The sequence below is a fragment of the Hyla sarda genome, unplaced genomic scaffold (assembly GCF_029499605.1).
Source record: "Hyla sarda isolate aHylSar1 unplaced genomic scaffold, aHylSar1.hap1 scaffold_994, whole genome shotgun sequence".
Taxonomy (NCBI): Eukaryota; Metazoa; Chordata; class Amphibia; order Anura; family Hylidae; genus Hyla; species Hyla sarda.
This window is the reverse complement of record NW_026611025.1, coordinates 106,163-127,891: the sequence shown is the minus strand read 5'-3', so window position 1 is coordinate 127,891 and position 21,729 is coordinate 106,163. Positions and strand designations below refer to the sequence as shown.

The 21,729-nt window shown below is 46.0% G+C and overlaps 9 non-coding genes across 9 annotated transcripts; all 9 read left to right on the top strand.

Annotated features, from left to right (window-relative positions):
• Positions 1-1,593: 1,593 nt before the first annotated feature.
• On the top strand, positions 1,594-1,784 carry LOC130351758 (U2 spliceosomal RNA). The gene has a single exon (XR_008888320.1). It is a non-coding gene; the product is annotated as a U2 spliceosomal RNA (small nuclear RNA).
• Positions 1,785-3,838: 2,054 nt separating this feature from the next.
• On the top strand, positions 3,839-4,029 carry LOC130351756 (U2 spliceosomal RNA). The gene has a single exon (XR_008888318.1). It is a non-coding gene; the product is annotated as a U2 spliceosomal RNA (small nuclear RNA).
• Positions 4,030-6,115: 2,086 nt separating this feature from the next.
• On the top strand, positions 6,116-6,306 carry LOC130351755 (U2 spliceosomal RNA). The gene has a single exon (XR_008888317.1). It is a non-coding gene; the product is annotated as a U2 spliceosomal RNA (small nuclear RNA).
• A 2,087-nt stretch (positions 6,307-8,393) lies between these two features.
• LOC130351763 (U2 spliceosomal RNA) lies at positions 8,394-8,584 on the top strand. Its single transcript, XR_008888324.1, has one exon. It is a non-coding gene; the product is annotated as a U2 spliceosomal RNA (small nuclear RNA).
• Positions 8,585-10,669: 2,085 nt separating this feature from the next.
• On the top strand, positions 10,670-10,860 carry LOC130351716 (U2 spliceosomal RNA). Its single transcript, XR_008888286.1, has one exon. It is a non-coding gene; the product is annotated as a U2 spliceosomal RNA (small nuclear RNA).
• Positions 10,861-12,951: 2,091 nt separating this feature from the next.
• Positions 12,952-13,142, top strand: LOC130351754 (U2 spliceosomal RNA). The gene has a single exon (XR_008888316.1). It is a non-coding gene; the product is annotated as a U2 spliceosomal RNA (small nuclear RNA).
• Positions 13,143-15,225: 2,083 nt separating this feature from the next.
• Positions 15,226-15,416, top strand: LOC130351753 (U2 spliceosomal RNA). Its single transcript, XR_008888315.1, has one exon. It is a non-coding gene; the product is annotated as a U2 spliceosomal RNA (small nuclear RNA).
• A 2,090-nt stretch (positions 15,417-17,506) lies between these two features.
• Positions 17,507-17,697, top strand: LOC130351752 (U2 spliceosomal RNA). Its single transcript, XR_008888314.1, has one exon. It is a non-coding gene; the product is annotated as a U2 spliceosomal RNA (small nuclear RNA).
• Positions 17,698-19,786: 2,089 nt separating this feature from the next.
• On the top strand, positions 19,787-19,977 carry LOC130351750 (U2 spliceosomal RNA). The gene has a single exon (XR_008888313.1). It is a non-coding gene; the product is annotated as a U2 spliceosomal RNA (small nuclear RNA).
• Positions 19,978-21,729: the final 1,752 nt, after the last annotated feature.

The window sequence follows — 21,729 nt, the reverse complement described above, 5'->3', positions numbered from 1 at the left end:
GGTGTGTCATTGCTGTACATTGACCATGCATTGCTTCTGTGGTATTGCAAAGGCAAAGACAAATGCTTCCAGCCATCCATTGCACTAATGGATTGGTCATCAGCTGGCTGTCTATGTCCCGCATCAATATAGACCAAAGTACAGAGGGTTAGGCTATGCTATTGTGCACCTACCTGATGCATCAGAAGGTGCGAGGCCCTTGCTAAATTCTGTGCACAGACTTTGAGATCTATACTTTAGACTGTATCTAAACCTGCTCCAACATGGACTGACATTCTGGCCTACTTTCAGCCGATGCGACTTGTCTGTCGCTGAACAGTCGCTTTTTATGTATTCAGCACCTATGTATAATGTTGTAAAAATGCTCTAGAAGCTAAAGTCGCAGAAATGTCACACATATTTGGCCTGCAACTTTCTGTGCGACAAATTCAGACAGGAAAAATCAGTATAAATCCTTAGAAAATTATCCCCCAGTGTCTCCATCTGCTGGCGGTATTGAATAAGCATTGCTGCACTGATGGGGTATGCATTAGACGAAAAAAAAGAAGAAAAAGAAGAATAATACGCCCAGAAAAGAGGCGAAAAGGAGAAAAACGTAAAAAAACGTGAAAAAAAAGTAAGAGGAAGAGAAGGGAAAAAAAGGTGGAAATGGGTTTAAAAGTGATTTCGGCGGAGAAATATATATATATATATATATATATATATATATATATATATATACGCGCACACACACACATATATATAAACGTATTCTCCGTTGAGATATTGCAGCCGCTGCTGTGTCCAGGCCCAGGAGCCTTAGCACTGTGCTGTGATGTCACTCAATACCACTGACATCACTAGGTGTAAACAACATCTCTCCTTTGCTGTGTATGTGACTATGGAGCTGTTTGGTGATGTCGTCTATTATGGCCTTCATAGAAGCAACAGGAGATTGTTGCATCCATCTAGAACCCTCAGAACTACAGTGCTATGATGTCACTCACTTCCACAGGCCTTGCAGAGTGTAAACAACAACAACCCAGCTTTGTTGTGTATGTAACCATAGGGATTTGTGATGTCACCTAGAACCTTCACAGCAGCGACAGCTTTATGAGGAGCATCAGCACTGCTCTGCCTGAGCAGAACCATCACCGCCATAGGTTGTCAAATAACCCGGATTTAACCCACACAGGTAAGTCCAATGGGGTGCAGGCATGTCCTCTATGCTTACAGCTTCCCGTGGGTGTTGGTTTGATACCGTTTGGGGACAGCCAAGGAGGCATTTGCAGGCAACAAAGGTAGGTGTGTGCTTGTGTGTGTGTTTCCTATGCAGATCCTAAGCCCAGTGTCACATGCAAGTAGGAGGAGTAAGAAGGGTTCCTGGCAAATCCGGGTTATGGATTGCATTTAAAAAGGCCCCGTGGGAGTGCAATGGGCCCCTGTCTTGCTGCTTAGCAATAATGGTATGGGTTTAGGTTCTGCTGTGTGTACTGGTGGTTGACTGCCCCCCAGCCCAGAGTGTGCATGGAAAATTGTCTGGCAGCCTCCCTGACAGCAAGCAGTGATAGTGCCCATGAAGGGGACCTTGTTGGGCCCGCCCCTTTCACGGTTATCGCTTCTCGGCCTTTTGGCTAAGATCAAGTGTAGTATCTGTTCTTATCAGTTTAATATCTGATACGTCCCCTATCTGGGGACCATATATTAAATGGATTTTTGAGAACGGGGGCCGATTTCGAAGCTTGCTTCCGTCGCCCTATGCATTGACCCGATATGGCAGTATCTTCGGGTACAGTGCACCACCCCCTTACAGGGTTAAAAAGAAAGATTCCTACTTTCATTGCTACCTGCTTGCTGGCTAGCCAGCTAGCCAGCCCTGTGGGCCTTGCTGCTGCAGCCAAAAAACAAAAGGTGGTGCTGCTGCTGCTGCTTCTGCTGCTTCTGCTTGTGTCTGGCCGCTGTTGGAGCGTCCAGGCACAGGACTTCTGCTGCTGCTGACTAAATGGCCTCCTTAATTGGATCATTTGAGTAGCCAGCACACCTGTGCAGGTAGGGCATGACATGATAGGCAGCTGCCTTGATAGCGGGTGGGTGCTGAATGTTCCTAATTGACAAAATAAGATTAATGCTTATGAAGAAATATAAAATCTCATCCCTTCCCCAATATCGCGCCACACCCCTACCCCTTAATTCCCTGGTTGAACTTGATGGACATATGTCTTTTTTCGACCGTACTAACTATGTAACTATGTAACATAACATGGGGGGGGGGGGGGGGGGGGGTCTCCTGGCTGTTCACACAGGTGTGTCATTGCTGTACATTGACCATGCATTGCTTCTGTGGTATTGCAAAGGCAAAGACAAATGCTTCCAGCCATCCATTGCACTAATGGATTGGTCATCAGCTGGCTGTCTATGTCCCGCATCAATATAGACCAAAGTACAGAGGGTTAGGCTATGCTATTGTGCACCTACCTGATGCATCAGAAGGTGCGAGGCCCTTGCTAAATTCTGTGCACAGACTTTGAGATCTATACTTTAGACTGTATCTAAACCTGCTCCAACATGGACTGACATTCTGGCCTACTTTCAGCCGATGCGACTTGTCTGTCGCTGAACAGTCGCTTTTTATGTATTCAGCACCTATGTATAATGTTGTAAAAATGCTCTAGAAGCTAAAGTCGCAGAAATGTCACACATATTTGGCCTGCAACTTTCTGTGCGACAAATTCAGACAGGAAAAATCAGTATAAATCCTTAGAAAATTATCCCCCAGTGTCTCCATCTGCTGGCGGTATTGAATAAGCATTGCTGCACTGATGGGGTATGCATTAGACGAAAAAAAAGAAGAAAAAGAAGAATAATACGCCCAGAAAAGAGGCGAAAAGGAGAAAAACGTAAAAAAACGTGAAAAAAAAGTAAGAGGAAGAGAAGGGAAAAAAAGGTGGAAATGGGTTTAAAAGTGATTTCGGCGGACATATATATACGCGCACACACACACATATATATAAACGTATTCTCCGTTGAGATATTGCAGCCGCTGCTGTGTCCAGGCCCAGGAGCCTTAGCACTGTGCTGTGATGTCACTCAATACCACTGACATCACTAGGTGTAAACAACATCTCTCCTTTGCTGTGTATGTGACTATGGAGCTGTTTGGTGATGTCGTCTATTATGGCCTTCATAGAAGCAACAGGAGATTGTTGCATCCATCTAGAACCCTCAGAACTACAGTGCTATGATGTCACTCACTTCCACAGGCCTTGCAGAGTGTAAACAACAACAACCCAGCTTTGTTGTGTATGTAACCATAGGGATTTGTGATGTCACCTAGAACCTTCACAGCAGCGACAGCTTTATGAGGAGCATCAGCACTGCTCTGCCTGAGCAGAACCATCACCGCCATAGGTTGTCAAATAACCCGGATTTAACCCACACAGGTAAGTCCAATGGGGTGCAGGCATGTCCTCTATGCTTACAGCTTCCCGTGGGTGTTGGTTTGATACCGTTTGGGGACAGCCAAGGAGGCATCTGCAGGCAACAAAGGTAGGTGTGTGCTTGTGTGTGTGTTTCCTATGCAGATCCTAAGCCCAGTGTCACATGCAAGTAGGAGGAGTAAGAAGGGTTCCTGGCAAATCCGGGTTATGGATTGCATTTAAAAAGGCCCCGTGGGAGTGCAATGGGCCCCTGTCTTGCTGCTTAGCAATAATGGTATGGGTTTAGGTTCTGCTGTGTGTACTGGTGGTTGACTGCCCCCCAGCCCAGAGTGTGCATGGAAAATTGTCTGGCAGCCTCCCTGACAGCAAGCAGTGATAGTGCCCATGAAGGGGACCTTGTTGGGCCCGCCCCTTTCACGGTTATCGCTTCTCGGCCTTTTGGCTAAGATCAAGTGTAGTATCTGTTCTTATCAGTTTAATATCTGATACGTCCCCTATCTGGGGACCATATATTAAATGGATTTTTGAGAACGGGGGCCGATTTCGAAGCTTGCTTCCGTCGCCCTATGCATTGACCCGATATGGCAGTATCTTCGGGTACAGTGCACCACCCCCTTACAGGGTTAAAAAGAAAGATTCCTACTTTCATTGCTACCTGCTTGCTGGCTAGCCAGCTAGCCAGCCCTGTGGGCCTTGCTGCTGCAGCCAAAAAACAAAAGGTGGTGCTGCTGCTGCTGCTTCTGCTGCTTCTGCTTGTGTCTGGCTGCTGTTGGAGCGTCCAGGCACAGGACTTCTGCTGCTGACTAAATGGCCTCCTTAATTGGATCATTTGAGTAGCCAGCACACCTGTGCAGGTAGGGCATGACATGATAGGCAGCTGCCTTGATAGCGGGTGGGTGCTGAATGTTCCTAATTGACAAAATAAGATTAATGCTTATGAAGAAATATAAAATCTCATCCCTTCCCCAATATCGCGCCACACCCCTACCCCTTAATTCCCTGGTTGAACTTGATGGACATATGTCTTTTTTCGACCGTACTAACTATGTAACTATGTAACATAACATGGGGGGGGGGGGGGGGGGTCTCCTGGCTGTTCACACAGGTGTGTCATTGCTGTACATTGACCATGCATTGCTTCTGTGGTATTGCAAAGGCAAAGACAAATGCTTCCAGCCATCCATTGCACTAATGGATTGGTCATCAGCTGGCTGTCTATGTCCCGCATCAATATAGACCAAAGTACAGAGGGTTAGGCTATGCTATTGTGCACCTACCTGATGCATCAGAAGGTGCGAGGCCCTTGCTAAATTCTGTGCACAGACTTTGAGATCTATACTTTAGACTGTATCTAAACCTGCTCCAACATGGACTGACATTCTGGCCTACTTTCAGCCGATGCGACTTGTCTGTCGCTGAACAGTCGCTTTTTATGTATTCAGCACCTATGTATAATGTTGTAAAAATGCTCTAGAAGCTAAAGTCGCAGAAATGTCACACATATTTGGCCTGCAACTTTCTGTGCGACAAATTCAGACAGGAAAAATCAGTATAAATCCTTAGAAAATTATCCCCCAGTGTCTCCATCTGCTGGCGGTATTGAATAAGCATTGCTGCACTGATGGGGTATGCATTAGACGAAAAAAAAGAAGAAAAAGAAGAATAATACGCCCAGAAAAGAGGCGAAAAGGAGAAAAACGTAAAAAAACGTGAAAAAAAAGTAAGAGGAAGAGAAGGGAAAAAAAGGTGGAAATGGGTTTAAAAGTGATTTCGGCGGAGAAATATATATATATATATATATATATATATATATATATATATATATACGCGCACACACACACATATATATAAACGTATTCTCCGTTGAGATATTGCAGCCGCTGCTGTGTCCAGGCCCAGGAGCCTTAGCACTGTGCTGTGATGTCACTCAATACCACTGACATCACTAGGTGTAAACAACATCTCTCCTTTGCTGTGTATGTGACTATGGAGCTGTTTGGTGATGTCGTCTATTATGGCCTTCATAGAAGCAACAGGAGATTGTTGCATCCATCTAGAACCCTCAGAACTACAGTGCTATGATGTCACTCACTTCCACAGGCCTTGCAGAGTGTAAACAACAACAACCCAGCTTTGTTGTGTATGTAACCATAGGGATTTGTGATGTCACCTAGAACCTTCACAGCAGCGACAGCTTTATGAGGAGCATCAGCACTGCTCTGCCTGAGCAGAACCATCACTGCCATAGGTTGTCAAATAACCCGGATTTAACCCACACAGGTAAGTCCAATGGGGTGCAGGCATGTCCTCTATGCTTACAGCTTCCCGTGGGTGTTGGTTTGATACCGTTTGGGGACAGCCAAGGAGGCATCTGCAGGCAACAAAGGTAGGTGTGTGCTTGTGTGTGTGTTTCCTATGCAGATCCTAAGCCCAGTGTCACATGCAAGTAGGAGGAGTAAGAAGGGTTCCTGGCAAATCCGGGTTATGGATTGCATTTAAAAAGGCCCCGTGGGAGTGCAATGGGCCCCTGTCTTGCTGCTTAGCAATAATGGTATGGGTTTAGGTTCTGCTGTGTGTACTGGTGGTTGACTGCCCCCCAGCCCAGAGTGTGCATGGAAAATTGTCTGGCAGCCTCCCTGACAGCAAGCAGTGATAGTGCCCATGAAGGGGACCTTGTTGGGCCCGCCCCTTTCACGGTTATCGCTTCTCGGCCTTTTGGCTAAGATCAAGTGTAGTATCTGTTCTTATCAGTTTAATATCTGATACGTCCCCTATCTGGGGACCATATATTAAATGGATTTTTGAGAACGGGGGCCGATTTCGAAGCTTGCTTCCGTCGCCCTATGCATTGACCCGATATGGCAGTATCTTCGGGTACAGTGCACCACCCCCTTACAGGGTTAAAAAGAAAGATTCCTACTTTCATTGCTACCTGCTTGCTGGCTAGCCAGCTAGCCAGCCCTGTGGGCCTTGCTGCTGCAGCCAAAAAACAAAAGGTGGTGCTGCTGCTGCTGCTTCTGCTGCTTCTGCTTGTGTCTGGCCGCTGTTGGAGCGTCCAGGCACAGGACTTCTGCTGCTGCTGACTAAATGGCCTCCTTAATTGGATCATTTGAGTAGCCAGCACACCTGTGCAGGTAGGGCATGACATGATAGGCAGCTGCCTTGATAGCGGGTGGGTGCTGAATGTTCCTAATTGACAAAATAAGATTAATGCTTATGAAGAAATATAAAATCTCATCCCTTCCCCAATATCGCGCCACACCCCTACCCCTTAATTCCCTGGTTGAACTTGATGGACATATGTCTTTTTTCGACCGTACTAACTATGTAACTATGTAACATAACATGGGGGGGGGGGGGGGGGGGTCTCCTGGCTGTTCACACAGGTGTGTCATTGCTGTACATTGACCATGCATTGCTTCTGTGGTATTGCAAAGGCAAAGACAAATGCTTCCAGCCATCCATTGCACTAATGGATTGGTCATCAGCTGGCTGTCTATGTCCCGCATCAATATAGACCAAAGTACAGAGGGTTAGGCTATGCTATTGTGCACCTACCTGATGCATCAGAAGGTGCGAGGCCCTTGCTAAATTCTGTGCACAGACTTTGAGATCTATACTTTAGACTGTATCTAAACCTGCTCCAACATGGACTGACATTCTGGCCTACTTTCAGCCGATGCGACTTGTCTGTCGCTGAACAGTCGCTTTTTATGTATTCAGCACCTATGTATAATGTTGTAAAAATGCTCTAGAAGCTAAAGTCGCAGAAATGTCACACATATTTGGCCTGCAACTTTCTGTGCGACAAATTCAGACAGGAAAAATCAGTATAAATCCTTAGAAAATTATCCCCCAGTGTCTCCATCTGCTGGCGGTATTGAATAAGCATTGCTGCACTGATGGGGTATGCATTAGACGAAAAAAAAGAAGAAAAAGAAGAATAATACGCCCAGAAAAGAGGCGAAAAGGAGAAAAACGTAAAAAAACGTGAAAAAAAAGTAAGAGGAAGAGAAGGGAAAAAAAAGGTGGAAATGGGTTTAAAAGTGATTTCGGCGGAGAAATATATATATATATATATATATATATATATATATATATATACGCGCACACACACACATATATATAAACGTATTCTCCGTTGAGATATTGCAGCCGCTGCTGTGTCCAGGCCCAGGAGCCTTAGCACTGTGCTGTGATGTCACTCAATACCACTGACATCACTAGGTGTAAACAACATCTCTCCTTTGCTGTGTATGTGACTATGGAGCTGTTTGGTGATGTCGTCTATTATGGCCTTCATAGAAGCAACAGGAGATTGTTGCATCCATCTAGAACCCTCAGAACTACAGTGCTATGATGTCACTCACTTCCACAGGCCTTGCAGAGTGTAAACAACAACAACCCAGCTTTGTTGTGTATGTAACCATAGGGATTTGTGATGTCACCTAGAACCTTCACAGCAGCGACAGCTTTATGAGGAGCATCAGCACTGCTCTGCCTGAGCAGAACCATCACCGCCATAGGTTGTCAAATAACCCGGATTTAACCCACACAGGTAAGTCCAATGGGGTGCAGGCATGTCCTCTATGCTTACAGCTTCCCGTGGGTGTTGGTTTGATACCGTTTGGGGACAGCCAAGGAGGCATCTGCAGGCAACAAAGGTAGGTGTGTGCTTGTGTGTGTGTTTCCTATGCAGATCCTAAGCCCAGTGTCACATGCAAGTAGGAGGAGTAAGAAGGGTTCCTGGCAAATCCGGGTTATGGATTGCATTTAAAAAGGCCCCGTGGGAGTGCAATGGGCCCCTGTCTTGCTGCTTAGCAATAATGGTATGGGTTTAGGTTCTGCTGTGTGTACTGGTGGTTGACTGCCCCCCAGCCCAGAGTGTGCATGGAAAATTGTCTGGCAGCCTCCCTGACAGCAAGCAGTGATAGTGCCCATGAAGGGGACCTTGTTGGGCCCGCCCCTTTCACGGTTATCGCTTCTCGGCCTTTTGGCTAAGATCAAGTGTAGTATCTGTTCTTATCAGTTTAATATCTGATACGTCCCCTATCTGGGGACCATATATTAAATGGATTTTTGAGAACGGGGGCCGATTTCGAAGCTTGCTTTCGTCGCCCTATGCATTGACCCGATATGGCAGTATCTTCGGGTACAGTGCACCACCCCCTTACAGGGTTAAAAAGAAAGATTCCTACTTTCATTGCTACCTGCTTGCTGGCTAGCCAGCTAGCCAGCCCTGTGGGCCTTGCTGCTGCAGCCAAAAAACAAAAGGTGGTGCTGCTGCTGCTGCTTCTGCTGCTTCTGCTTGTGTCTGGCCGCTGTTGGAGCGTCCAGGCACAGGACTTCTGCTGCTGCTGACTAAATGGCCTCCTTAATTGGATCATTTGAGTAGCCAGCACACCTGTGCAGGTAGGGCATGACATGATAGGCAGCTGCCTTGATAGCGGGTGGGTGCTGAATGTTCCTAATTGACAAAATAAGATTAATGCTTATGAAGAAATATAAAATCTCATCCCTTCCCCAATATCGCGCCACACCCCTACCCCTTAATTCCCTGGTTGAACTTGATGGACATATGTCTTTTTTCGACCGTACTAACTATGTAACTATGTAACATAACATGGGGGGGGGGGGGGGGTCTCCTGGCTGTTCACATAGGTGTGTCATTGCTGTACATTGACCATGCATTGCTTCTGTGGTATTGCAAAGGCAAAGACAAATGCTTCCAGCCATCCATTGCACTAATGGATTGGTCATCAGCTGGCTGTCTATGTCCCGCATCAATATAGACCAAAGTACAGAGGGTTAGGCTATGCTATTGTGCACCTACCTGATGCATCAGAAGGTGCGAGGCCCTTGCTAAATTCTGTGCACAGACTTTGAGATCTATACTTTAGACTGTATCTAAACCTGCTCCAACATGGACTGACATTCTGGCCTACTTTCAGCCGATGCGACTTGTCTGTCGCTGAACAGTCGCTTTTTATGTATTCAGCACCTATGTATAATGTTGTAAAAATGCTCTAGAAGCTAAAGTCGCAGAAATGTCACACATATTTGGCCTGCAACTTTATGTGCGACAAATTCAGACAGGAAAAATCAGTATAAATCCTTAGAAAATTATCCCCCAGTGTCTCCATCTGCTGGCGGTATTGAATAAGCATTGCTGCACTGATGGGGTATGCATTAGACGAAAAAAAAGAAGAAAAAGAAGAATAATACGCCCAGAAAAGAGGCGAAAAGGAGAAAAACGTAAAAAAACGTGAAAAAAAAGTAAGAGGAAGAGAAGGGAAAAAAAGGTGGAAATGGGTTTAAAAGTGATTTCGGCGGAGAAATATATATATATATATATATATATATATATATATATATATATACGCGCACACACACACATATATATAAACGTATTCTCCGTTGAGATATTGCAGCCGCTGCTGTGTCCAGGCCCAGGAGCCTTAGCACTGTGCTGTGATGTCACTCAATACCACTGACATCACTAGGTGTAAACAACATCTCTCCTTTGCTGTGTATGTGACTATGGAGCTGTTTGGTGATGTCGTCTATTATGGCCTTCATAGAAGCAACAGGAGATTGTTGCATCCATCTAGAACCCTCAGAACTACAGTGCTATGATGTCACTCACTTCCACAGGCCTTGCAGAGTGTAAACAACAACAACCCAGCTTTGTTGTGTATGTAACCATAGGGATTTGTGATGTCACCTAGAACCTTCACAGCAGCGACAGCTTTATGAGGAGCATCAGCACTGCTCTGCCTGAGCAGAACCATCACCGCCATAGGTTGTCAAATAACCCGGATTTAACCCACACAGGTAAGTCCAATGGGGTGCAGGCATGTCCTCTATGCTTACAGCTTCCCGTGGGTGTTGGTTTGATACCGTTTGGGGACAGCCAAGGAGGCATCTGCAGGCAACAAAGGTAGGTGTGTGCTTGTGTGTGTGTTTCCTATGCAGATCCTAAGCCCAGTGTCACATGCAAGTAGGAGGAGTAAGAAGGGTTCCTGGCAAATCCGGGTTATGGATTGCATTTAAAAAGGCCCCGTGGGAGTGCAATGGGCCCCTGTCTTGCTGCTTAGCAATAATGGTATGGGTTTAGGTTCTGCTGTGTGTACTGGTGGTTGACTGCCCCCCAGCCCAGAGTGTGCATGGAAAATTGTCTGGCAGCCTCCCTGACAGCAAGCAGTGATAGTGCCCATGAAGGGGACCTTGTTGGGCCCGCCCCTTTCACGGTTATCGCTTCTCGGCCTTTTGGCTAAGATCAAGTGTAGTATCTGTTCTTATCAGTTTAATATCTGATATGTCCCCTATCTGGGGACCATATATTAAATGGATTTTTGAGAACGGGGGCCGATTTCGAAGCTTGCTTCCGTCGCCCTATGCATTGACCCGATATGGCAGTATCTTCGGGTACAGTGCACCACCCCCTTACAGGGTTAAAAAGAAAGATTCCTACTTTCATTGCTACCTGCTTGCTGGCTAGCCAGCTAGCCAGCCCTGTGGGCCTTGCTGCTGCAGCCAAAAAACAAAAGGTGGTGCTGCTGCTGCTGCTTCTGCTGCTTCTGCTTGTGTCTGGCCGCTGTTGGAGCGTCCAGGCACAGGACTTCTGCTGCTGCTGACTAAATGGCCTCCTTAATTGGATCATTTGAGTAGCCAGCACACCTGTGCAGGTAGGGCATGACATGATAGGCAGCTGCCTTGATAGCGGGTGGGTGCTGAATGTTCCTAATTGACAAAATAAGATTAATGCTTATGAAGAAATATAAAATCTCATCCCTTCCCCAATATCGCGCCACACCCCTACCCCTTAATTCCCTGGTTGAACTTGATGGACATATGTCTTTTTTCGACCGTACTAACTATGTAACTATGTAACATAACATGGGGGAGGGGGGGGGGGGGGTCTCCTGGCTGTTCACACAGGTGTGTCATTGCTGTACATTGACCATGCATTGCTTCTATGGTATTGCAAAGGCAAAGACAAATGCTTCCAGCCATCCATTGCACTAATGGATTGGTCATCAGCTGGCTGTCTATGTCCCGCATCAATATAGACCAAAGTACAGAGGGTTAGGCTATGCTATTGTGCACCTACCTGATGCATCAGAAGGTGCGAGGCCCTTGCTAAATTCTGTGCACAGACTTTGAGATCTATACTTTAGACTGTATCTAAACCTGCTCCAACATGGACTGACATTCTGGCCTACTTTCAGCCGATGCGACTTGTCTGTCGCTGAACAGTCGCTTTTTATGTATTCAGCACCTATGTATAATGTTGTAAAAATGCTCTAGAAGCTAAAGTCGCAGAAATGTCACACATATTTGGCCTGCAACTTTCTGTGCGACAAATTCAGACAGGAAAAATCAGTATAAATCCTTAGAAAATTATCCCCCAGTGTCTCCATCTGCTGGCGGTATTGAATAAGCATTGCTGCACTGATGGGGTATGCATTAGACGAAAAAAAAGAAGAAAAAGAAGAATAATACGCCCAGAAAAGAGGCGAAAAGGAGAAAAACGTAAAAAAACGTGAAAAAAAAGTAAGAGGAAGAGAAGGGAAAAAAAGGTGGAAATGGGTTTAAAAGTGATTTCGGCGGAGAAATATATATATATATATATATATATATATATATATATATATATATACGCGCACACACACACATATATATAAACGTATTCTCCGTTGAGATATTGCAGCCGCTGCTGTGTCCAGGCCCAGGAGCCTTAGCACTGTGCTGTGATGTCACTCAATACCACTGACATCACTAGGTGTAAACAACATCTCTCCTTTGCTGTGTATGTGACTATGGAGCTGTTTGGTGATGTCGTCTATTATGGCCTTCATAGAAGCAACAGGAGATTGTTGCATCCATCTAGAACCCTCAGAACTACAGTGCTATGATGTCACTCACTTCCACAGGCCTTGCAGAGTGTAAACAACAACAACCCAGCTTTGTTGTGTATGTAACCATAGGGATTTGTGATGTCACCTAGAACCTTCACAGCAGCGACAGCTTTATGAGGAGCATCAGCACTGCTCTGCCTGAGCAGAACCATCACCGCCATAGGTTGTCAAATAACCCGGATTTAACCCACACAGGTAAGTCCAATGGGGTGCAGGCATGTCCTCTATGCTTACAGCTTCCCGTGGGTGTTGGTTTGATACCGTTTGGGGACAGCCAAGGAGGCATCTGCAGGCAACAAAGGTAGGTGTGTGCTTGTGTGTGTGTTTCCTATGCAGATCCTAAGCCCAGTGTCACATGCAAGTAGGAGGAGTAAGAAGGGTTCCTGGCAAATCCGGGTTATGGATTGCATTTAAAAAGGCCCCGTGGGAGTGCAATGGGCCCCTGTCTTGCTGCTTAGCAATAATGGTATGGGTTTAGGTTCTGCTGTGTGTACTGGTGGTTGACTGCCCCCCAGCCCAGAGTGTGCATGGAAAATTGTCTGGCAGCCTCCCTGACAGCAAGCAGTGATAGTGCCCATGAAGGGGACCTTGTTGGGCCCGCCCCTTTCACGGTTATCGCTTCTCGGCCTTTTGGCTAAGATCAAGTGTAGTATCTGTTCTTATCAGTTTAATATCTGATACGTCCCCTATCTGGGGACCATATATTAAATGGATTTTTGAGAACGGGGGCCGATTTCGAAGCTTGCTTCCGTCGCCCTATGCATTGACCCGATATGGCAGTATCTTCGGGTACAGTGCACCACCCCCTTACAGGGTTAAAAAGAAAGATTCCTACTTTCATTGCTACCTGCTTGCTGGCTAGCCAGCTAGCCAGCCCTGTGGGCCTTGCTGCTGCAGCCAAAAAACAAAAGGTGGTGCTGCTGCTGCTGCTTCTGCTGCTTCTGCTTGTGTCTGGCCGCTGTTGGAGCGTCCAGGCACAGGACTTCTGCTGCTGCTGACTAAATGGCCTCCTTAATTGGATCATTTGAGTAGCCAGCACACCTGTGCAGGTAGGGCATGACATGATAGGCAGCTGCCTTGATAGCGGGTGGGTGCTGAATGTTCCTAATTGACAAAATAAGATTAATGCTTATGAAGAAATATAAAATCTCATCCCTTCCCCAATATCGCGCCACACCCCTACCCCTTAATTCCCTGGTTGAACTTGATGGACATATGTCTTTTTTCGACCGTACTAACTATGTAACTATGTAACATAACATGGGGGGGGGGGGGGGGTCTCCTGGCTGTTCACACAGGTGTGTCATTGCTGTACATTGACCATGCATTGCTTCTGTGGTATTGCAAAGGCAAAGACAAATGCTTCCAGCCATCCATTGCACTAATGGATTGGTCATCAGCTGGCTGTCTATGTCCCGCATCAATATAGACCAAAGTACAGAGGGTTAGGCTATGCTATTGTGCACCTACCTGATGCATCAGAAGGTGCGAGGCCCTTGCTAAATTCTGTGCACAGACTTTGAGATCTATACTTTAGACTGTATCTAAACCTGCTCCAACATGGACTGACATTCTGGCCTACTTTCAGCCGATGCGACTTGTCTGTCACTGAACAGTCGCTTTTTATGTATTCAGCACCTATGTATAATGTTGTAAAAATGCTCTAGAAGCTAAAGTCGCAGAAATGTCACACATATTTGGCCTGCAACTTTCTGTGCGACAAATTCAGACAGGAAAAATCAGTATAAATCCTTAGAAAATTATCCCCCAGTGTCTCCATCTGCTGGCGGTATTGAATAAGCATTGCTGCACTGATGGGGTATGCATTAGACGAAAAAAAAGAAGAAAAAGAAGAATAATACGCCCAGAAAAGAGGCGAAAAGGAGAAAAACGTAAAAAAACGTGAAAAAAAAGTAAGAGGAAGAGAAGGGAAAAAAAGGTGGAAATGGGTTTAAAAGTGATTTCGGCGGAGAAATATATATATATATATATATATATATATATATATATATATACGCGCACACACACACATATATATAAACGTATTCTCCGTTGAGATATTGCAGCCGCTGCTGTGTCCAGGCCCAGGAGCCTTAGCACTGTGCTGTGATGTCACTCAATACCACTGACATCACTAGGTGTAAACAACATCTCTCCTTTGCTGTGTATGTGACTATGGAGCTGTTTGGTGATGTCGTCTATTATGGCCTTCATAGAAGCAACAGGAGATTGTTGCATCCATCTAGAACCCTCAGAACTACAGTGCTATGATGTCACTCACTTCCACAGGCCTTGCAGAGTGTAAACAACAACAACCCAGCTTTGTTGTGTATGTAACCATAGGGATTTGTGATGTCACCTAGAACCTTCACAGCAGCGACAGCTTTATGAGGAGCATCAGCACTGCTCTGCCTGAGCAGAACCATCACCGCCATAGGTTGTCAAATAACCCGGATTTAACCCACACAGGTAAGTCCAATGGGGTGCAGGCATGTCCTCTATGCTTACAGCTTCCCGTGGGTGTTGGTTTGATACCGTTTGGGGACAGCCAAGGAGGCATCTGCAGGCAACAAAGGTAGGTGTGTGCTTGTGTGTGTGTTTCCTATGCAGATCCTAAGCCCAGTGTCACATGCAAGTAGGAGGAGTAAGAAGGGTTCCTGGCAAATCCGGGTTATGGATTGCATTTAAAAAGGCCCCGTGGGAGTGCAATGGGCCCCTGTCTTGCTGCTTAGCAATAATGGTATGGGTTTAGGTTCTGCTGTGTGTACTGGTGGTTGACTGCCCCCCAGCCCAGAGTGTGCATGGAAAATTGTCTGGCAGCCTCCCTGACAGCAAGCAGTGATAGTGCCCATGAAGGGGACCTTGTTGGGCCCGCCCCTTTCACGGTTATCGCTTCTCGGCCTTTTGGCTAAGATCAAGTGTAGTATCTGTTCTTATCAGTTTAATATCTGATACGTCCCCTATCTGGGGACCATATATTAAATGGATTTTTGAGAACGGGGGCCGATTTCGAAGCTTGCTTCCGTCGCCCTATGCATTGACCCGATATGGCAGTATCTTCGGGTACAGTGCACCACCCCCTTACAGGGTTAAAAAGAAAGATTCCTACTTTCATTGCTACCTGCTTGCTGGCTAGCCAGCTAGCCAGCCCTGTGGGCCTTGCTGCTGCAGCCAAAAAACAAAAGGTGGTGCTGCTGCTGCTGCTTCTGCTGCTTCTGCTTGTGTCTGGCCGCTGTTGGAGCGTCCAGGCACAGGACTTCTGCTGCTGCTGACTAAATGGCCTCCTTAATTGGATCATTTGAGTAGCCAGCACACCTGTGCAGGTAGGGCATGACATGATAGGCAGCTGCCTTGATAGCGGGTGGGTGCTGAATGTTCCTAATTGACAAAATAAGATTAATGCTTATGAAGAAATATAAAATCTCATCCCTTCCCCAATATCGCGCCACACCCCTACCCCTTAATTCCCTGGTTGAACTTGATGGACATATGTCTTTTTTCGACCGTACTAACTATGTAACTATGTAACATAACATGGGGGGGGGGGGGGGTCTCCTGGCTGTTCACACAGGTGTGTCATTGCTGTACATTGACCATGCATTGCTTCTGTGGTATTGCAAAGGCAAAGACAAATGCTTCCAGCCATCCATTGCACTAATGGATTGGTCATCAGCTGGCTGTCTATGTCCCGCATCAATATAGACCAAAGTACAGAGGGTTAGGCTATGCTATTGTGCACCTACCTGATGCATCAGAAGGTGCGAGGCCCTTGCTAAATTCTGTGCACAGACTTTGAGATCTATACTTTAGACTGTATCTAAACCTGCTCCAACATGGACTGACATTCTGGCCTACTTTCAGCCGATGCGACTTGTCTGTCGCTGAACAGTCGCTTTTTATGTATTCAGCACCTATGTATAATGTTGTAAAAATGCTCTAGAAGCTAAAGTCGCAGAAATGTCACACATATTTGGCCTGCAACTTTCTGTGCGACAAATTCAGACAGGAAAAATCAGTATAAATCCTTAGAAAATTATCCCCCAGTGTCTCCATCTGCTGGCGGTATTGAATAAGCATTGCTGCACTGATGGGGTATGCATTAGACGAAAAAAAAGAAGAAAAAGAAGAATAATACGCCCAGAAAAGAGGCGAAAAGGAGAAAAACGTAAAAAAACGTGAAAAAAAAGTAAGAGGAAGAGAAGGGAAAAAAAGGTGGAAATGGGTTTAAAAGTGATTTCGGCGGAGAAATATATATATATATATATATATATATATATATATATATATATATATATACGCGCACACACACACATATATATAAACGTATTCTCCGTTGAGATATTGCAGCCGCTGCTGTGTCCAGGCCCAGGAGCCTTAGCACTGTGCTGTGATGTCACTCAATACCACTGACATCACTAGGTGTAAACAACATCTCTCCTTTGCTGTGTATGTGACTATGGAGCTGTTTGGTGATGTCGTCTATTATGGCCTTCATAGAAGCAACAGGAGATTGTTGCATCCATCTAGAACCCTCAGAACTACAGTGCTATGATGTCACTCACTTCCACAGGCCTTGCAGAGTGTAAACAACAACAACCCAGCTTTGTTGTGTATGTAACCATAGGGATTTGTGATGTCACCTAGAACCTTCACAGCAGCGACAGCTTTATGAGGAGCATCAGCACTGCTCTGCCTGAGCAGAACCATCACCGCCATAGGTTGTCAAATAACCCAGATTTAACCCACACAGGTAAGTCCAATGGGGTGCAGGCATGTCCTCTATGCTTACAGCTTCCCGTGGGTGTTGGTTTGATACCGTTTGGGGACAGCCAAGGAGGCATCTGCAGGCAACAAAGGTAGGTGTGTGCTTGTGTGTGTGTTTCCTATGCAGATCCTAAGCCCAGTGTCACATGCAAGTAGGAGGAGTAAGAAGGGTTCCTGGCAAATCCGGGTTATGGATTGCATTTAAAAAGGCCCCGTGGGAGTGCAATGGGCCCCTGTCTTGCTGCTTAGCAATAATGGTATGGGTTTAGGTTCTGCTGTGTGTACTGGTGGTTGACTGCCCCCCAGCCCAGAGTGTGCATGGAAAATTGTCTGGCAGCCTCCCTGACAGCAAGCAGTGATAGTGCCCATGAAGGGGACCTTGTTGGGCCCGCCCCTTTCACGGTTATCGCTTCTCGGCCTTTTGGCTAAGATCAAGTGTAGTATCTGTTCTTATCAGTTTAATATCTGATACGTCCCCTATCTGGGGACCATATATTAAATGGATTTTTGAGAACGGGGGCCGATTTCGAAGCTTGCTTCCGTCGCCCTATGCATTGACCCGATATGGCAGTATCTTCGGGTACAGTGCACCACCCCCTTACAGGGTTAAAAAGAAAGATTCCTACTTTCATTGCTACCTGCTTGCTGGCTAGCCAGCTAGCCAGCCCTGTGGGCCTTGCTGCTGCAGCCAAAAAACAAAAGGTGGTGCTGCTGCTGCTGCTTCTGCTGTGCTGCTTCTGCTTGTGTCTGGCCGCTGTTGGAGCGTCCAGGCACAGGACTTCTGCTGCTGCTGACTAAATGGCCTCCTTAATTGGATCATTTGAGTAGCCAGCACACCTGTGCAGGTAGGGCATGACATGATAGGCAGCTGCCTTGATAGCGGGTGGGTGCTGAATGTTCCTAATTGACAAAATAAGATTAATGCTTATGAAGAAATATAAAATCTCATCCCTTCCCCAATATCGCGCCACACCCCTACCCCTTAATTCCCTGGTTGAACTTGATGGACATATGTCTTTTTTCGACCGTACTAACTATGTAACTATGTAACATAACATGGGGGGGGGGGGGGGTCTCCTGGCTGTTCACACAGGTGTGTCATTGCTGTACATTGACCATGCATTGCTTCTGTGGTATTGCAAAGGCAAAGACAAATGCTTCCAGCCATCCATTGCACTAATGGATTGGTCATCAGCTGGCTGTCTATGTCCCGCATCAATATAGACCAAAGTACAGAGGGTTAGGCTATGCTATTGTGCACCTACCTGATGCATCAGAAGGTGCGAGGCCCTTGCTAAATTCTGTGCACAGACTTTGAGATCTATACTTTAGACTGTATCTAAACCTGCTCCAACATGGACTGACATTCTGGCCTACTTTCAGCCGATGCGACTTGTCTGTCGCTGAACAGTCGCTTTTTATGTATTCAGCACCTATGTATAATGTTGTAAAAATGCTCTAGAAGCTAAAGTCGCAGAAATGTCACACATATTTGGCCTGCAACTTTCTGTGCGACAAATTCAGACAGGAAAAATCAGTATAAATCCTTAGAAAATTATCCCCCAGTGTCTCCATCTGCTGGCGGTATTGAATAAGCATTGCTGCACTGATGGGGTATGCATTAGACGAAAAAAAAGAAGAAAAAGAAGAATAATACGCCCAGAAAAGAGGCGAAAAGGAGAAAAACGTAAAAAAACGTGAAAAAAAAGTAAGAGGAAGAGAAGGGAAAAAAAGGTGGAAATGGGTTTAAAAGTGATTTCGGCGGAGAAATATATATATATATATATATATATATATATATATATATATATACGCGCACACACACACATATATATAAACGTATTCTCCGTTGAGATATTGCAGCCGCTGCTGTGTCCAGGCCCAGGAGCCTTAGCACTGTGCTGTGATGTCACTCAATACCACTGACATCACTAGGTGTAAACAACATCTCTCCTTTGCTGTGTATGTGACTATGGAGCTGTTTGGTGATGTCGTCTATTATGGCCTTCATAGAAGCAACAGGAGATTGTTGCATCCATCTAGAACCCTCAGAACTACAGTGCTATGATGTCACTCACTTCCACAGGCCTTGCAGAGTGTAAACAACAACAACCCAGCTTTGTTGTGTATGTAACCATAGGGATTTGTGATGTCACCTAGAACCTTCACAGCAGCGACAGCTTTATGAGGAGCATCAGCACTGCTCTGCCTGAGCAGAACCATCACCGCCATAGGTTGTCAAATAACCCGGATTTAACCCACACAGGTAAGTCCAATGGGGTGCAGGCATGTCCTCTATGCTTACAGCTTCCCGTGGGTGTTGGTTTGATACCGTTTGGGGACAGCCAAGGAGGCATCTGCAGGCAACAAAGGTAGGTGTGTGCTTGTGTGTGTGTTTCCTATGCAGATCCTAAGCCCAGTGTCACATGCAAGTAGGAGGAGTAAGAAGGGTTCCTGGCAAATCCGGGTTATGGATTGCATTTAAAAAGGCCCCGTGGGAGTGCAATGGGCCCCTGTCTTGCTGCTTAGCAATAATGGTATGGGTTTAGGTTCTGCTGTGTGTACTGGTGGTTGACTGCCCCCCAGCCCAGAGTGTGCATGGAAAATTGTCTGGCAGCCTCCCTGACAGCAAGCAGTGATAGTGCCCATGAAGGGGACCTTGTTGGGCCCGCCCCTTTCACGGTTATCGCTTCTCGGCCTTTTGGCTAAGATCAAGTGTAGTATCTGTTCTTATCAGTTTAATATCTGATACGTCCCCTATCTGGGGACCATATATTAAATGGATTTTTGAGAACGGGGGCCGATTTCGAAGCTTGCTTCCGTCGCCCTATGCATTGACCCGATATGGCAGTATCTTCGGGTACAGTGCACCACCCCCTTACAGGGTTAAAAAGAAAGATTCCTACTTTCATTGCTACCTGCTTGCTGGCTAGCCAGCTAGCCAGCCCTGTGGGCCTTGCTGCTGCAGCCAAAAAACAAAAGGTGGTGCTGCTGCTGCTGCTTCTGCTGCTTCTGCTTGTGTCTGGCCGCTGTTGGAGCGTCCAGGCACAGGACTTCTGCTGCTGCTGACTAAATGGCCTCCTTAATTGGATCATTTGAGTAGCCAGCACACCTGTGCAGGTAGGGCATGACATGATAGGCAGCTGCCTTGATAGCGGGTGGGTGCTGAATGTTCCTAATTGACAAAATAAGATTAATGCTTATGAAGAAATATAAAATCTCATCCCTTCCCCAATATCGCGCCACACCCCTACCCCTTAATTCCCTGGTTGAACTTGATGGACATATGTCTTTTTTCGACCGTACTAACTATGTAACTATGTAACATAACATGGGGGGGGGGGGGGGGTCTCCTGGCTGTTCACACAGGTGTGTCATTGCTGTACATTGACCATGCATTGCTTCTGTGGTATTGCAAAGGCAAAGACAAATGCTTCCAGCCATCCATTGCACTAATGGATTGGTCATCAGCTGGCTGTCTATGTCCCGCATCAATATAGACCAAAGTACAGAGGGTTAGGCTATGCTATTGTGCACCTACCTGATGCATCAGAAGGTGCGAGGCCCTTGCTAAATTCTGTGCACAGACTTTGAGATCTATACTTTAGACTGTATCTAAACCTGCTCCAACATGGACTGACATTCTGGCCTACTTTCAGCCGATGCGACTTGTCTGTCGCTGAACAGTCGCTTTTTATGTATTCAGCACCTATGTATAATGTTGTAAAAATGCTCTAGAAGCTAAAGTCGCAGAAATGTCACACATATTTGGCCTGCAACTTTCTGTGCGACAAATTCAGACAGGAAAAATCAGTATAAATCCTTAGAAAATTATCCCCCAGTGTCTCCATCTGCTGGCGGTATTGAATAAGCATTGCTGCACTGATGGGGTATGCATTAGACGAAAAAAAAGAAGAAAAAGAAGAATAATACGCCCAGAAAAGAGGCGAAAAGGAGAAAAACGTAAAAAAACGTGAAAAAAAAGTAAGAGGAAGAGAAGGGAAAAAAAGGTGGAAATGGGTTTAAAAGTGATTTCGGCGGAGAAATATATATATATATATATATATATATATATATATATATATACGCGCACACACACACATATATATAAACGTATTCTCCGTTGAGATATTGCAGCCGCTGCTGTGTCCAGGCCCAGGAGCCTTAGCACTGTGCTGTGATGTCACTCAATACCACTGACATCACTAGGTGTAAACAACATCTCTCCTTTGCTGTGTATGTGACTATGGAGCTGTTTGGTGATGTCGTCTATTATGGCCTTCATAGAAGCAACAGGAGATTGTTGCATCCATCTAGAACCCTCAGAACTACAGTGCTATGATGTCACTCACTTCCACAGGCCTTGCAGAGTGTAAACAACAACAACCCAGCTTTGTTGTGTATGTAACCATAGGGATTTGTGATGTCACCTAGAACCTTCACAGCAGCGACAGCTTTATGAGGAGCATCAGCACTGCTCTGCCTGAGCAGAACCATCACCGCCATAGGTTGTCAAATAACCCGGATTTAACCCACACAGGTAAGTCCAATGGGGTGCAGGCATGTCCTCTATGCTTACAGCTTCCCGTGGGTGTTGGTTTGATACCGTTTGGGGACAGCCAAGGAGG